Here is a 16,637-nt window from a genome sequence, read left to right on the forward strand (position 1 = left end):
TAATGCCCACTTCTTAAGATGAAAGAAGGGAAGAATGGAATTGAATAATGGGGTTCCTAGGAAAGATGGCTTGTATTGAGTGACATATTGCAGTGATAGTAAGTCTAAAAGGGTAGGGAAGCTGTCAAGGATGAAACATAATATAAACACAACAATTTTAATTTGAAGTAGAGGAGGGGAGCATGGTGTTAGTTCCATAGAGATGGATGTGTTTTAGTGGGAAAGTCAGTGGTCAACTCCATGCATATACATAAAAGGTATCACAAAAGTCTCAGTGCAATTTTAATCTACTTAAGCTTAAAATGACACTAAAGCTTTTGGCATACCTTCTATGTATACCTATATATGCATGCACAAATACCCATGTATACATACATAGAATTTACTCAAAGTTACACTGCAAAAGTAGGGTTGGAACCCACTTTCGCTGAGGACAGAGCTAGTATTCTTTCCATTGAACCACTTTACCTGCATGTTGTACTTTTCCAATAGAATGTCAAGTCTTTGGAGGTGGATGCCATTTTGTTTTGTCTTTGTGTCCCCTATACCAGCATCAGAGCCTTGAGCTTCACTGATGTTTAATAAATGTTTCAGGAATAGAATTGGAATGAATTAGCTGCAGCTCATTAGCCATCTTCAGTCTCTGTCCAAAGTACCAGTTGTGACGGATGAGGTCAATGAGTGGCCCATCTAACAGCATGTCATGATTTGGATAGTTGTCATTCTTCACCTGCATGTTTTTTCCTGTGTGGCTCATTGATTTGAACCATTTGAGTGACGGTTGATCTTATTTAGAAGTTGCTGCAATGTTCTGAAGCTTGATGCAATCAGCAGAATGTCATTCACAAACAGGTGCCTTTCAGGGCCTCATCATATCACCATGAATACCAGCTCATTCTCCTATCACACTTTCCATGCATTATTTCAATTTATCTCCAAAATAACTGAGCACATGTTCAACTCAATCCAATACAACCATTATTAAGTACCTACTATATACCTGGACCTCTGCTAAGCACTGTGCATACAATAGAAAAAGCAACAATAGTAACAAAAAGAAAAACAGGAAATCATTTCTATCCTCCAGGAGCTCATGTGTTTGTGGGGTATGGATAAAGTTTAACACTGTGCGTACAAGAATAAGTAATGCAGATGCATACTCAATATAAGAGAAATGAATTTTCAGAGGAATTGGGCACTATGTCTGGTACATAGTAGGTGAATAATAAATTTTTATTGAATGAATGAATATTGGGGAGGAGGTGTTCATGAAAGATCTTGTGTCGGAAGTAGCACTGAATTCGGAAGGAAGCTGGAACTTCTAAAAGTTGTGAGAGGAGATGGAGTATCTACCAGATAACAGAAAAAGCCTGTGCAAAAACAGGAATATGACAAATTGCAAATACTTTTTATTTCAATTGTATTTCAGAATAATATGAAGATTCAGAGCCTCAAAGATGATCAGTGGCTTGTATGAGATCCCAGTGCTAGCAAGGAGTAGCAGTGAGGCTTGACCTCGGGTTGTCCAATTCCAAGTCTATTCTAATTTCCTATACAATGTGACACCTTTTGATCCAAAAAGCCAGATGGTTTGGCATGATATGGAATTACATTTCTGCCACTTGTAATTAATTTCCTGCATTAATGAAAGAGATGAAAAGGGCATGCCACATTCATGTTTCTACCACATTGCTCTTATTGATTTTTCAGTATCAAGTTCTTTGCCAGTATTGGAAGCATACAACAAATACAACCTGTCTGATGCAATAAATTTTGATGCTTGGCTCCATGGGTCATTTACTGAATTGATCTCAAATATGGTATCAATAAATGTCATTAAAAATTCAGCTAAAATCATGTCACTGTGACTGATTTTATTAATCATTCGGCAGGAATCAAAACAATCTGACTGAGAAAAAATGCCTACAAAGTGATTATATCCCTCCTTCCCTTCAAGGTTCAGTTCAAGTGTTACCTCCTTCTTACTACAGAGTAGTTTCAATTTCAATTTCCTCAGGCCTTATTGTTCCCACCCTCCAAATCACATTATGTTCACTCTGTATATATTTTACTTACTTGTATCACCTTAGTTGAATATAATCTCTTTGAGCACAGGACCCATTTCATTTTGGTCTTTGTAATGCCAATTCCTTTTTTTGTTTAGTTTTTTTTTAAACCCTTACCTTCCATCTTGGAGTCAATACTATGTATTAGCACCAAGGCAGAAAACTGGTAAGGGCTAGGCAATGGGAGTCAAATGACTTGTCCAGGGTCACATAGCTAGGAAGTGTCTGAGGCCAAATTTGAACCTAGGACTTCCCATCTTTAGGCCTGGCTCTCAATCCACTGATACCCAGCTGCCCCCTATGTAATGCCAATTCCTTAATCAATCTCTGGCAACATATGTTCAAAATGCATACAAAACAGAGAACCACATTGAGTTGCCACACCAGAGGATGATTATTGCCACTGACTTTCCCCTTCTCAGTGTGGTACAGAGGATATTAGAAAGTTTCTTTACGGTCACACAGTGTGCCAGTTTCCCTCAGAAGAAAGAGCAATGGTCATGTTCACCCTAGGGTTTGCTGCTGCAACTGAGGCCATGGGCCTCAATCTCTTCACAACTTTGTTGAATTATTGAAATGAAAATAATGGTATAACAGAGTTCATGTTGTATATGACCTCAGAGGTCATGAATTCTAGGCCTAATTTTCTTACTTTCTAGATGTGTGACCATAGAGAGAATCAATAAACTCTTTGAACCTCAGTTTTCACCATCTGTAAAATGAGGACAGTTCTATTGTCACAACTCCAAAGGCCCAGTTGTGAGGATTTATTGGCAGTATAAGTGAAAATGCTTCAAGAGAATTACATATAAATTCTCTAATCCCTCATTTGCCATACTCCTTACATACCTCACCAAGGCTCAAAGGTCATCCTGGGTTCTTGAAAGTTCTGTTGCTGGATACAAAGTGCTGGGAGGTCCAGCTAAGTAAAATAATATTGATCATCATTTATATAATGGATCTAGATCAGCCCTGGTCTAGTTAGCATTTCTAGTAGTAACCAGACATGAAAGATCTAAAGGACCTGGCACCAAAGCTTGAGGTGGAAGGGAAATATAGAGCAACAACTCAAAACATTAAATCCCATGCCTGTTATTCTATTCCATTCCATAAGTGTTCATTAAATGCCCACTGCATGCAGAATATTTAGCTAGATATCGAGTGATACAGAATTAAGACATGATCTCTATACTTCTAGAACATAAATAAGGGTCTTCTCTTTAACAAGTTTAAGATTGTGAACACTTGTGGTCAACTAAAATTCTCTGGAATTATTAATACAAAAAGGTATAAAGCTGGATCCTTACCTCTCTTTCTGTTTGTATCTAATTGATTTTTGCACATAATGCCAAGATTTTCCTTTTGTCATTTAAATTGACAGTGTTGCCTTGAATGCCAGACCACCAAAAACAGTTAGAAATCTTGATTTTTGTCATGTAGTATAATGATTTTTCTTTCCAGTTTTGTGTCACTAAGAAATATGATAAACATGGCATTTTGGCCTTTCTGAAAGTCATTAAAAATGTAGAATGCAATAGCACCAAGGTCAGAGCCCTGTATGATCCTACTGAAGACCTACCTGCAGGTTGGTACCACTCTACTAATGAACTCTCCTAGGGTCTGGTTGTTTGACAAACTTGGAATTATGTAAGTGTTGATGATAATAGAGATAAATGCTTTTAAGTGAATAAAAGGAAATAAGGGTAAATAGAATAGAAAGTGAAAAATTATAGAATATCTTAAAAGCATCATCATCATCATCATCATTACTCATTGTTATCTTCATAGAAACCATCATTGTTATCATCATCAAAATTAATGCTGCCATTTTCTTAAAAAATTGGACTGCTAAAATCTCTAAATAATTAAAATCATAGATCATTGAAAAAGGAGTAGAAAAATGTGTGGCTTGACTCATTATGTCAAAGCATAGTTACGCATGAATTACAGTTATGAATTATACTCAACAGGTAATGCCAAATGTACTAAGTGTACTAGTATCAAATGACTTGAAAAAGAGTTGGGATGATCATATAGTAAGGGTAAAAAGTAACTGATAAGTAGTCTATAAACTGTGTTACTAGCCATCTAAAATTAAGATAACTTAGTAGAAGCCTTTAATACATTGAAAAGCTTTTTGGAAGCCCAAGGGGCACAAGTCACAAAAAATGAAAATGGGTAGGTTGTAATGGGTACTATTTCAGAAAGAATTCAAATTAATTGGATCATAGTTCATTTGATGTATTGAAGTAGTCAGCTCAAATTTGTCCCTTGCCCACCTTTAGTTACTCTGAGGTCTAGTGTATCAAGAGATTAAAACATGCCATTAAGCAAAATTTTGAGATTCATTTAACACTGGGGAGTTGAGGAAATCTTTATCTAATTGCTAAAATCTATTCACTGGTTTGATTGAATTTAAACTGACAATATTTTTATTCTTCAGTTATTTGACTAATATTTATATAATGATTTCATTAATTTTGTGAACAAAAATATTGTCAAAGATGTTATATTGAATTTATCTTTGAGATTAAAGGCACTGACCAGTCATTAGAACAAAAGTGATGGACCCTTCAACCCCTGATGGGGATAAACTCCCCTCTACATTTTTTCTCTTCTATGTTTAAAATATTGAAGGGCTCTTAACTTATCTAAATGTAGAAGGGAAAATGTCAATGAAGGTGTGACGAAGGTAGGCGGTGCAGTGGATAGATCACTGGAGTCCAGAAGACTTGAATTTGAATTTTCTATCAGACACTTAATAGCTACATGGGAAATCATTTGGTCTCTCTTAATTTCAGTTCCATCATCTATAAAGCAGGGACAATAATAATACCTATCTCATAAGATTTTTATGTAAATGGAATGATATATAAAACACTTTTCAAGCCATAAAGTATTACATAATTGGCATTGTTATATTATCATGTGTAATTTCATAAAATTCTAGTTTTATAAAAATTTTTCTTGTTCAAGAGTAATTTTAGGATAAGAAACTTGATACCTCCCTGAATCCAGAAAGTGAACTGTTTGGAGAAGACGCCATGGAGATGCCTGCAGAAACCACACACTGTACTAAAAGATCCAGAATTAACTTTGGGATATAGTGAAATTGAACTGTGGGGGGTTGAACATATTTATTTTGAATGTACAATTTTATGCCAAAGGGGATTGCCCCCACTTGGCTTTTTGTTGAAGTGTCTAGCAATCATTGGTTTTGTTCTCTTTCACTTTTATTTCCCTTTTGTCCCCAAATTATTGTAATTTCCCCTTGGAAAGTGCAATATTATATGTACGTTTAGTTGAAGATCTTTAGAGATGTAAGTTGGTTACTGATTCCATGGGGAAACTAGGAATGTAAATCTGGCAGATTTCTACATGCTCATTTTCCATGAGAATCACAGGGGGGATTGTGTAATTAGAATTTCTATACCCTAAAACTACTATTCCCAGTACTCTACTCTCCTTCTCATGTTACATGCTGATGTAGGGAGGATATAAATTTTGTGTAGCCCCACCTCTCACTCTCTCTTGCTCTGATCAATTTGGTGGAAGTAGCATGGGTGAATGCCAGGAGAGTTTTGCTCATGTAGTTTTAATTTTGTTAAATAATTAGTTTTTTTACTTTCATTTCCCTTTTATTCCTTCTACTTCAAGTGATTATTAATAAACTTTAAAAATATAATTCTTGGAGTGCTGGTTATTAATTTAAATCCTACAATCAGAAACAACAACAATCTTATTGGAAACATTCCTTGTACAACTCTGTGCTCTTCCTTTTTTCATGTAGCTAACAAATCTTTATTTTAAACCCTTACCTTCTGTCTTAGTATCAATACTGTTCCAAGGCAGAAGTGTGGTAAGGTCTAGGTAATGGCGGTTAAGTGAATTGCCCAGGGTTACACAGCTAAGAAGGAGGCCAGATTTGAACCCAGGTCCTCCTGTCTCTATGCCTGGCTCTCAATCCATTGAGCCACCTAACTATCTCCTTCAAATCTCAATTTGGTCACTCTCTCGCATAGTCCTGTGGTTCGCATACATGTTTGTAAAAACATGTTAGTGTGACTATGTTGTTAAAGCAACTAGTGTTTGGAAAGATGAACTCATGGTTTATCAGAGAAAATGGGAGGGACAGACCAAGGATAAATTTCAAAATCAGCAAACTCTGAGAATGCCCCTCTTTTTTTTTTCAAATGCCATCAGTTTACAATGCCTTTGTATGGAAGATTTATTTAGAATTTTCTAAGCTGACTGTCATCAGGGAGTTGGGTCATGAAGATTTCATTTCTGGACAGCTTGGGTTTCAACAAAAGGCCACAGTAAAGCATGAAAGCATCTCACAAAATAACAAGAAAACAACGAATCCAGGTTGTGATGGATTTTGGCAATGAATCCCAAGGCTCCAGTGTTTGGATGGGAACTTGGTTTCCAATCTGGGCCATGGCATCACTTTGCCAACATTTGAATAAAATTTCAGTTGAAAAACCAAAGCTAAAAATACATGTTCTTCTGGAACTCCCTGCTCATCATTATTTAAACATTGTTTTTATTTCCCCTCAGGAAGAGAGGGAATTATATAGAAATATCACTGGGGCACTTCTTTTATGATGGGAAATATATTTGTGCCACATAAAACTAACAGCTGTGACTTGTAGAGTCTATCTGGGATCAAGTCCACTGTGAGTCAAGGCTTCTGAGAAAGAAATAAGAGCAACATAGTAATGATGATGATGATACTCAAATACATGAAGTACTTTTGAGTCTTATTCTAAGTGCCTTGCATGGGGGCAGCTAGCTGGCACAGGAGATAGAGTGCTGGGCCTAAAATTAGGAAGACTCAACTTCTTGATTTCAAATCCAGCCTCAGTTACTTACTTAGCTATGTGACCTTGGACAAGTCATTTAACATGTGTGTGCCTTATTTTCCTCATCTGAAAATGAGCTGGAGAAGGAAATGGAAAGCTACTGCAGTATCTTTGTCAAGAAAACCCCAAATGGGGTCATGGAGATTCAGACATGACTGAAAAATGACTGAACAAGCCCCTTCCATATTTTATCTTATTTGATCCTCAATATAACTGAGGGAGGTTGCTCCTGTTATTATATCACTTTTTAGAGTGGAGTAAGCTGACACTCAGAAAGATTAAATAATTTGCCCACAGCTACACATCTAGGAAGTGTATTAGTTATGATTTGGTTTTCCTGAACCTTATTTCAACTCTTCTCTAGTTCCATTGCCTTTAGTCTAGTCTACACCTATTTATCTGGTTTCATAATACACAGAGGAGCTCTAATAAAATGGGCATTCCAGGCTATAGATTGGCCTGAATTTATCTCATTGTAAAATCAAAACCAATGTACTTAGTAATAGCAATATCTGCTATTCATATAGCATCGATTGACTACAAATACCCATTCATCCCAAATTCCTGGATTATCTCTTGGGATTGCCATAACAGTTATGTCTTATATATGGGGCTGCGCATTAGAGTGATTAGGTGACTTCCTATAAGTCATGTGGGTATTTCCTCCAGAGCGTGATCCATGGTAGAAACTTTTTTTTAAACCCTTACCTTCCATCTTGGAGTCAATATTGTGTATTGGTTCCAAGGCAGAAGAGTGTAAGAGCTAGGCAATGGGTGTCAAGTGACTTGCCCAAGGACACACAGCTGGGAAGTTTCTGAGGAAAGATTTGAACCTAGGACCTCCCATCTCTAGGCTTGGCTCTCAATACACTGAGCTACCCAGTTGCCCTCCCGCCAATAGTAGAAACTTAATGCATGCTTGTTGACTGACTGGATGATTTATATGGCAGATTTAAGACTCACATGCAAGCTTTCTGACTGAGAGCAGTCTTCTTTAAAGTGTGCCATGCTACATTTCACATTTCATTTCCTTCCTAGCCATCATGATCCTATATATGTTGTCTTCTTCATTAGAATATAATATCCTAGGGAACAGGGGTTGTATTTACTTTTATATAGATATAAGCCTAGTGCTTATTCTACTTCTTGTCATATTTTAAAAATCAATCCATTTATTTATTCATTCACACATCTATCCATCCATCTATTAATTCATTTACTAATTCATTTGTATTAACAATAATTATAGCTGGCATTTATATAGTATTTTGAATTTACCCAAACCCTTTGTATTTGTTATTACATTTGATTACTTGGCATCTTATATACAGATATTTAAAAATCTGGGCAATGGCTAGGTGAGGTGAGTGGCATTGTGTAGGCTAAACATCTTTAATATTCTGCTCTCCCTGATCCTTTATACCTGTATTTCACCCACTTTTTATGCTCATATTTTACCCTCTTCTCCAGGAAAACTTCCATGATCACTGCAGTCCATACTACTAGCTAACAGAAGTAGCAGCAGTGATGGTGGTGATGTGAGTGGTAGTATCAGTTGTAGCAGCAGCAACATCTAACACTTCAGAGTTATCACTTTAAGATTTATGGAGCAAATTTGTCTTATTGAGTCCTCTTGACAGCTCTGGGAATAAGCTATTATTATTTGCATTTACAACTGAGGAAACTGAGGCTGATAGCAGTTAAGTTACTTGCCTAGGATCACACAGATGGTAAATATCCAAGGCAGGTTTTGAACGAAATTTTTTTTAACTCCAAGACAATTACACGATCCACTATGCCCTCCCCACCAGTTACTTCTCCTTTCTTTTTTCTGAACCTCCATGCCACTTATTATTTTTACTTCTCACTAGGCAATTTATACACTTAAATGTTTCAAGTATCCTTGTTTTTATTGTTGTGTGTATTTTTTCTTACAGTGCAGATTATAAGCCACTAATACATCACACACTTCCAGCTGTGTGACCTTGGGCAAGTCACTTGACCCCTATCGCCCACCCTTACCACTCCTGGGCCAAGGACAGTCCCTAGCCCGGATGAAAAAGGAGGAGGGTTGGGCGTGGGGCTAGCAACCCCACCCTGTAAAAACTACAACTGCTAAAGAAACTGCAACCTAAAGTAGGGGCAGCTGGGCTAGCTCAGTGGATTGAGAGCCAGGCCTAGAGACGAAAGGTCCTAGGTTCAAATCTGGGCTCAGACACTTCCCAGCTGGGTGACCCTGAGCAACCCATTGCCTACTGGTTGTGGCCCTATGCTCCTAGAATGGAGTCCCAGGATAAAAAAAATACATCTACCAACTAAGGTAATCAGGGAAAATAGAAATGAACCTATATGTTCTTAAATACTTATAGCTGCTCTCTTTGTGGTAAAAATTAAAGGGATTCCTATCAAATGGGGAATGACTAAACAAGCTGATTGTTTATATAATTGGGATGGAATACTATGGCAGGTTAATTTGAAAAAAAAAACATGGAAAGACCTACGTGAAATTATGGAGTGAAGTGAGCAGAACTAAGAGAGCATTATATACGGCAACAGAAATATTAATTGAAGAGGGCAGCTGGGTAGCTCAGTGGATTGAGAGCCAGGCCTAGATATGGGAGGTCCTGGGTTCAAATTTGGCCTCAGACACTTCCCAGCCATGTGACCCTGGGCAAGTCACTTAACCCCTATTGCCTAGCCCTTACCATTCTTCTTCCTTGGAGCCAATACACAGTATTAACTCCAAGATGGAAGGTGAGGGTTTTAAAAAAAAGAAATATTAATTGAAGAATGACTTGTGTATGTCTACTTCCAGAAAAAGAACTGGTTAATAAAAGTAAGTAAAACATAGTTTTATATACATCTCTTTTTGACAAATCATGCTTTCTCTAAAGGAGGAAGGCAAGGCAGGAGGGAGTTTACTGGGTATTTTAATGTAAAAAAAAACAAACAAAAATAATTTAAAATAAGACCATATTCATGAATTTAGAGTCAACCCAATTAATTATCTGGTGGCCAGTTCTTTCCTAACTTAGTTAGGTTGGTCTTCAGACTATAGATATAGGGTCTACCATTGGTTCTCTTCTTAAAACATTTTTGGCTTGGCAAGATCGCCCCAACTATATTGTATACTAAAATAACTTTCTAGAGCCCAGGTCACCTCTACCTCATGCTGCAGTATCATCTCAGGACATTGATGGAGGCATTAATCAGATGGTACCCAGTATTGCTGGTTAATTGCCATATGTCATATTTGTCTCACCAAATTGCCTAAAACAGTATTAAGTATGTAGGACAAAAAGTTGTCAAAGGTGTGTGATTTTGTGGATAAATTATTTCCTCTGCATATGCAAATTGTAATGCTTTTGCAATTTCATTGATTTGTCTTAGAGTTGCTTGAAACTCAGTGTTCAGATGACATCCAGACAGAAAACTAGAATCAGAATATTTCCAAATCAAAGGAATGCATTCTATCCATTAAGTCGCAGTGCTTTTCCTATTTATAGTAATATTAATGAGTCATTTTAATAAACTTTGCCAACACACACACACACACTTCACCCAGGTGCTCAAGGATAGTTGTGACAACCAGAAGGCAAATAATCACTTGCTGCTCAGGGCTTACCTGTTACCTTCTATATCATCATTCTACAGGGCCTGTAGTCATTTCAAAATACTTCACTAAAAGCTTTATTCTCTGCAGTTGCAATTAGATAGAGGTCTGGTCAACAGCATATCATTCATTCCATTGTCCAGTCATGTCCAACTCTTCATGTCTCCACAGACCATAGAAATCCAGCTCCTTCTATACTCCACCATCTCTTGAAGTTTGTCCAAGTTCAGATCAACAGGTTATAATGCAGAAAGTATTTCCCAAAGATGTGAGTGGCCTTGTCTCACTGAGGCAGGCATGGATGAAGAGAAAATATGAGTATAATGGGGGTACAGATCAAACTGGCCTATTACTATATTGAATATGGGGTTTTCTTTCCAAATACAATCCATATAAATAAGAGAACTGGACTTCCAAGGAGAGGAGAAGCTATCACTGTCAGTCACAAAATATCCCATACCTTTCAAAGGAAAGAAAATGTTTGATTTCACCAGTTATTGCAAAGTTCCATCCCCAGATTTCCAGACTAATAGCTTGGAAACATGACTTCTGGAACTAATTTGCTTAAACCATAAATCCTTGCTACTGCTTTCCACCTGGCTACGTGGCATCTGGGATGGGCAGACTTCATTTCTGAAGGACATATTCAGTTTTCTAACAAGAACAGTCAGAACACAGAGGCCCTGTTTGTTGAGCTTTTCTGTATCTCAGCCATTCTAGAATTTGGTTTCCTAACCTCCGAAAGATCTCCTATCTCTAACATCACCCTGTCCATGCATCAAGTTCCATATCTGACAATTGCTAAATGCATGTCACTGGGGAGTAGCCTAAAAGTTTTTGCACCTCATTTGTCCTCATTTATAAAATAGGCAAATCCTGTCAACACCACAAGCTTTTTCTAAAGATTAAATTAAATAATGCATGTAAAATGTTTTGGTAAGTCTTCAAACGATAAATGTCAGCTAGTTCTCAATTCAACTGAATTAATTAATAGGCAAACATTTATTAAAATACTATGTGCCAGGCACCATGCTATGGGCTTGGTACACAAAGGCAAAAAATAAAATAATCCCTGTCCTCAAGGAACTTACATTCTATTTGATGGAGATAACATTTACCCATGAAAACATATTTAAAATACATACAAGAGGTATATGGCAAAATTTCTTCAGGGAAGGAAAAAATTTGGGAGAAAGGATTCATATAGAAGGTGATGATTTAGCTGATCTTTGAAGGAATCAAAACATTATAAAAGGGAGAGATGGGGTGGGAATATATTTCAGCCAGGGATGAAAGACAACTTATGTAAAGAAATGGAGGCAAGAGAGGGAGTTTTTAGTGTTAATAAGAGTGAATAGGCCAGAGTAATTGTAACATGGAATGGGGAAGGAGAGGAATGGATAATAAGACTTGAAAGGCATGCTTGAATCACTCTGCGAACTATTTTAAAAGCTGTACAGAGTATCTTAAATTTGATCTGATAATTAATAAGGAAGCAACAGATTGTACTGAATAGGGAGGAGACATGGTCAGATTTATATTTTAGGAAAATAATTTTGGAATTCCAATTTGGAAACTGTAAAAGATGATCTGGAGTGGTGAGGTCCTTGAGGCAGAGGGACCAAATATTAGGCTCTTGAAATAGTCCCAACAAGAGCTGATCAAGGTTCAAACTAGGATGGTGTCATCAAGAGAAGAAAGAAGGAGATATATACTCCTCTCTTGGGATGCTCATTCATAAAAGATCAAAGACCAGGGAGTAAACAGAAAAATAGAGGTTATATGTGTCATGGGACATCTAATGATCATGTTGGAGAAACAGGAGCTTCCCTTCCAACTACTCAAAAATTCATACCAATCTTTCCCTCACTTGCTAAAAGGAAAGAAAAGAAATAGACAGGTACTATGTGCAATTCAGTCCTTGCACAGCCACTTCTGACTCATTGGTTCTTCCAGATCTGTAGCCAATTTAGAAGACTTTTAATTATCACATTGTACCAGTTCTGGTTCATTATGAGCAGAAACTAGCTTCCTAAAATTTCATTTGACTGGCAGTAAGCAGGGGGTGTCTGCGTACTCTGAACTATGTAGCAGAAAATGAAAGAGTGCTTTAATGATTGGACCCTTATTGGGTTCAATTCCCCTATTACACACAGCATGTTTTTTCCTGGGTAGTGAAAGAGTGTGATTTACCTCAGTGTCATCCATCTCTCATTTTCTGCATTAGAGAGTTTTTTGAGATGATAGAGCAAGTGGTCTCTTTTCAACGGTAAGCCCAACTGAATTCTAGTCTTCTCTCTCCAATCATAAGTGAAGATGAGTTACTTAATATGTTCCTTTCTGTGCTTTTGAAATATTATTTTGCAAGCCATACTTTCTTACTTCTATAAGGAATAAAACTGAGAATCTATTTCTTAACCACAAAAAGAAAACCTCTACTCTCTTTTCTAAATGCATCTATAGTGAAGGACCCCAGGGCTTTTCCCCTCCATTCTCTTTGCTTTTAGAGATTGAACAAAAGTACACACTAATGAGCACTAGGGAAACCTCTGCCTCCAGAGTTCCATCCTTCTGGGGCTCTCAAACCCTGTTCAACTGAAGAACACAAGGGAAAAAGAGAAGTCTTCCTGTCTGCCTTCAATATGTGTGAAAGTTTGGAGATAACAAATACATTTATTTTAAGTCTACTTTTATGAGATCTTAGGGTCATAATGACCAGTAAGGTGTAGGCCCTGTAGACTATGACATATTAGTTCTTATTAAAAATGCATATATTTATCCTGGAAATGAAAAGACTTTATATTAAGGGAAGCACAAGAGCTATACTCAAGTACCTGAAGGGCTGGAATGTGAAAAAATAGTAATCTTGCTTCTGATAGGATTATAGACTTATATTGAAGAGGAAAGGGTCATTGGCTGCAAGTTCTAATTTTACAGCTGACGAAAGAGATCAAGAAAATTGAAGTGATTTGTTCAGCAACCTATGAGAAATAAATGGCAGATCTGGAATTCAAACCCCTGTCCTCTGATTTTAGATTTAGTGTGCATGGCATGGAGGTCAATTTTCTGGACTTGGATCCTACATCAGATCCTGCATTTACTTCATATAAGATCCTGGATACTTTATAGCAGGGGTCGGCAACCTTTTTGGCCGTGAGAGCCATAAAAGCCACATTTTTTAAAGTGTAATTTCGTGAGAGCCGTAAAGTGCTCACAGTGCGCTCCTGTAATGGCACCTGAAAAAAATTGACTTCATGGCTTTGCAGAAAGAGCCATATCTGGCCCTCAAAAGAGCCAGATATGGTTCGAGAGCCATATATTGCTGACCCCTGCTTTATAGTATTATAGACATAGAGCTGGAAGGTAATTTATTTCAACTCACTTATTTTAGAGACAAGGAAAACTGAGACAATGGAAAGTTAAAAAAATTGTCTAAGACCCTACACGTAGCACATGCAAAAAAGGATTTGATCACAAATACTGATTTCAGAATCATCAGTCATTCTTTCTTTTCAACCCCAATTTTATCACCTGTTAAATGGGCATGAAGATAACATTTCACTCACCGGGTTGTTTTAAAGATCAAATGTGACAATATGTGATTTCATGTACATGGCAATACAAAAATCAAAGTGATTGTTGTCATCATCATCATCATTATCATCATCATCATCATCAACAACAACAGCAGTAGTGAAAACTAAGAGCAATAGGTGAAAAGTTGCTGAAAAGTAGATATTAGCTCAGTGAATGCTTCTTGGCAGGTAAGGACACCCAAATGTAGAATGGGCTTCGTTAAGGTACAGGGATTTCATATTATTTGAGCAGAGCTTGGATCCCTTGTTGAATATATTGTTGGGGGGGATTCTTTTTCCAGTTCCGATTTAATTAAATGCTTTTTCACACTCTTTCCTGCTATATACCATAAGACCTCTGATTTGGTCATTGATGTAAGACATTTTTACTGTGCCATCTCCCACCATCTTTACCTGTCACACAAGCCGGATATGTTTGAATATGTAGGCTGAAGGTACTATAGTGGAGTTGAATGGATGATATTTTTCTCCTTTTTGATTTAAGTATTTATAAGTTGTATTAAATTCCCAAGTGTATTTATGCGGATTGCAACAATAAGGCATAATCATATAAAGAGCTGCTCAACTTCCATCCATATATGTAAAACAACAAAGTGATTGAGAAAGAGATTGACACGGGCCTACACTCATAGCCACCAGCATGGCAATATGCCCTCTCATCCACCACCATTTTAAAGAAACAGAATCTGGGAGTGTAGTAAGGAATTTAGGATATTGATTAAAATAAGATATTTGATAAAGAGATCTCTGAGGGTACAGGCAAGACAGAGTGTTGGGCATGAGACCAGAACTTAAAAGGAGGAACACAGGAAAAGGTTCTGACAGTTGGTGAGGTCCACTCACCGACTAATGGATTTTCTCTCTGGCTGCTCATGGAGGCAGACATCTGAGACCTTGTTCTGTGCTAGTGAGAGGTAAGAGAGAACTCTGAACACCATCTGAAGAGGTTTTCTATTTTCCTGATGGAGAGAAGTCATCTCTAAGAAGAAACTGGTAAATCTGCTTTGCTGGAGAACAGTTTTGGAGAAAGAAAGGCTGAAGGCTGGTTGCCTGGACTCTGGACCATACCAGGGTTACCTTATTGTCAGTTAGCAGCTGCCATCTTGGTTGACTGAATCTATATGTACTTGGAGATATATTTATCAAATTAAGTTAACTGAATAAGGATTTTAATTAGATTATAGTCAGATAGCATTTCAAGTTTTTTTTTTAAGTAAATACTAGGCAGATTTAGTGTAGCTGGAAGAACCGAAGGCTTCACCATGAGGCAGACTTAAGATGGTGGGTGAAAAGTTAGTTCCCTGTTAGTGTTAAGGCTCACCTTGTTATTAATCTTTATATTTATATCTTTTAATTATAAACAAACAAACAAACAAACAAATAAACAAACAAATAAACAAACAAATAAATAAATAAATGAATGAATGAATGAATGAATGAATAAATAAATAAATAAATGCTGATTTGGTGAAGGGAAGTCACTCCTGGATTTCCTTCTCAGGGGAGAACTGAAAGCTATGTTTGTGACCAACAACAAAGTATCTTACCACAGCTTCCCCTTCACAACAATCAAGAAAAATCTCAATACTTTAGTTGAGAGGAAAGGGATTTCAGAAGCCATCCAATTTAACGTGAACATGAGAAATAATCCTCCCTACAAAATACTACCAAACTGATCATCCAATGTATCTTTAAAGACCTCCAATGAAGGTCAACATATTGTCTCCTGAGGCACTTATTTCCTAATGGTTCACTGTGGTTGGGAAGAGACTAGCAGAGAACTTGGAGAGAATAGTGAATAAGATTCCCCAAAGTGTTATTTTTCCAAATTTAGAAGTGACAAAATCAAACAAGAATCACCAAAAGAAGACTGAGAAGTGAAGGATACCAAGCTCTTCCTCTTTCCCCATCAAAGACATATATTGAAACTTATACACCATGAATCCTGGTGGGCATCTAGATCAACTTTCTCTTTTATAGATAGAGAAACTGAGGTGCAGGGAACTGAGTTGTTGGCTCATAGAGCCAGTTTATAAACTTCTGTGAGGTTTCAAGATAAATAGAAAGCATCTTGACTGATGATCGGTCAGAAGCATTCAAGTTCATTTTTATGTCTGTTTTATTTACCCTGTTTCACTTATTGTGAATATTCCTGTGTTATATTTCTGGTTTTATTTACTTCATTCTAAATTTTCTTCCTTATAAGACTGTGAGCTCCTTGAGAACAAGGGCTATCTTTTGGCTTTCTTAGAATCTTCTAAAGTTTAGACAGTTGGAGGGTTGTGTCAAGATGGCAGCTTAAGATCAGCAAAAGCTGAAATGTCTCTGAATATCCTTAATACCAATCTTTAAAAAGTGCTTCAAAAAAGACAGAAATCTAAACCCAATAATAAGACAGAGCCACAGGACTCTTCTGCTGAACATAACTTGAAAGGTAGGCAGAGAGAGAGAGAGAGAGAGAGAGAGAGAGAGAGAGAGAGAGAGAGAGAGAGAGAGA

The sequence above is a fragment of the Gracilinanus agilis genome, chromosome 2 (assembly GCF_016433145.1).
Source record: "Gracilinanus agilis isolate LMUSP501 chromosome 2, AgileGrace, whole genome shotgun sequence".
NCBI lineage: Eukaryota > Metazoa > Chordata > Mammalia > Didelphimorphia > Didelphidae > Gracilinanus > Gracilinanus agilis.